Genomic DNA, 1930 nt, shown 5'->3' with positions numbered 1-1930 from the left:
TTTCTCTTGGTAAAATCCATTCATCCCCTGAACCAGAGGTAATTTACCCTAACGCTAATGAGCTTAAACTTGAAAGCAACACTTGGACTTCAACCTTAGAGTATCAAGAGTTACTAGGAGTTGTGAAATATTTTAGGTGGCAGGGGAAGCCTGGCAGAACTTTTTTCTTACTTCATTGCTCCCCCTGCTCCCCCTTTTTTTTGGAAGAACCATCTCTTTACTTTGCAACAACCAGTGTTTCCCCAGTAGCAGGAATGAGCACCTGCCTACAGCTGGGAGTGAGGAAGCTCAGTACCCTGTTCTGCCGCATCCATAGAGCTGAGACACAGGAAGTGCTTCAGAAAAGTGTCATAGTTGATGCAGCCATTGCTATCCTCATGTTCTGCCAAAAGGGTCTCCACCACCTCCAAGTCATCTTCTCTCCTAGGGTAGTGAGGACCTGTCTGAACTCTCCTCCCATGACTTGGTCATTCATTCCCTTCTTTGTCAAATACGCGAAGTCCCTTCAAGGAGTCCTCATATGTGCGTTGGTCCCGGTTCTTAGCCACTGCCCGGGCATGGGCAGGAAAGCCGCAAGTACACAGGCCAGGACTTTGGCTCATCATTGTTGAGGTTTTCCAGAAATGTGTGCACCTCAAATTTGTGAGGCTCTGGCTCAGGGCCCTCATCAAGTCTCCACACTGGCTGTCGAGAATGTTGTCTTCCCCTGCTCAACCTCAAAGGGTTCCTTGAACTCCCCCAGCTGGAAGTTGTTAAATTCAATCACCACTTTGGAGAGATGGATGGGGGGCTCTTGCATTTTCTCAGAAGTCAGAGTCAGCTGGTGCTGGCTCAGCCTTGGTCTTGGCTGGAGTGTCCCCTGCTGCTGGCTTGGCAGAAGGTTTGGGGACAGAAGGGCCTCCTTATTCCTTCATGGGGAACATCCTTCTTGGGAGACATGATGGCTGGTGCCCAAAGGACATTGTATCACTAGGGGAACCCAGGCAAGGAGCAGAGGTGGGGCACCAGACAACTATGGAAAGCAGTTCTATAATGTCATTTCTGGCCAATTGCTTAAAAGGACACCTGGCTCTCTTGGGTTCCAATCATTTGTCGTGTTTCTCATTCTAAATAAATTTTCTTTTTCTTATCTACTTTTATCTGGAATTTTGTATTTTCTGAAAAAGAGTTCACCAAATTGTAAATCCTTCAGAGATTGTTTGGATCGTGTTTCCAAACATTATCTGGTCCAAAAATGTGGGTGCTGCAAATTACTTGTATGAACATGGAAAGTCTTGTTGCCAAGGAGTAATGGCTTAAAGACAAAAGAAAGACAACTCAGAAGGCTTCAGAAAGGCAGTGTCGTTGGTTAAGAAGGACATCGACAGAAGCCAAAGGGCAGCATGAGGATCAGCCCCAGAGGGGTCAGTGGGCGACGTCAATGGTCAGCAAGAGAAAATAAGAATTTGTGCTGCTAAATTTAAATCACACTTGTGTTGAAAACTTTAGTTTAAAGGCAGGTAACACCTCCTGTGGGTAGCCTACCTATGTTTTAGCAACACAGGCCTGTCATGCAAAGTCCTGAAAATATGCAAATACTGCTAAGAAATATGTCTTTCCATTCATGATTCACTTGTTCACATTCAGATCATGAGATGCTGAAAGTCAATAGTATTTTATAATTTCTAATTTCACAAATAAGTCTGAGGCAAAAAAAGGTAACATTGTATTCTTAATGACCCAACAAATGCAGTGAAAATTTTAACTCACTTCCCTCCCTAATTCATTACTTTGGACACAAATTAAAGAAAGAAAGGCAACCATTCATTTTGCAAAATATTGTAAATCCATCAAAACTTTCCTTTAGTCTTTTATTCTGTGTGCAAATTCTGCATTATTGATGTCTTTGTGTTACTCTATTCCTAGCTCTTAAAAAATAATTGTGACAAAA

The 1930-nt window shown here is 43.2% G+C and overlaps 1 pseudogene; it reads right to left on the bottom strand.

The window, feature by feature from the left end:
* Positions 1-266: 266 nt before the first annotated feature.
* Positions 267-962, bottom strand: LOC119231407 (myosin light chain 6B-like; annotated as a pseudogene).
* Positions 963-1930: the final 968 nt, after the last annotated feature.

The sequence above is a fragment of the Talpa occidentalis genome, unplaced genomic scaffold (assembly GCF_014898055.3).
Source record: "Talpa occidentalis isolate TD23 unplaced genomic scaffold, MPIMG_talOcc4v2.1 talOcc4.7, whole genome shotgun sequence".
Taxonomy (NCBI): domain Eukaryota; kingdom Metazoa; phylum Chordata; class Mammalia; order Eulipotyphla; family Talpidae; genus Talpa; species Talpa occidentalis.
The sequence above is the reverse complement of the archived record's forward strand: the minus strand, read 5'-3'. Positions and strand labels throughout refer to the sequence as shown.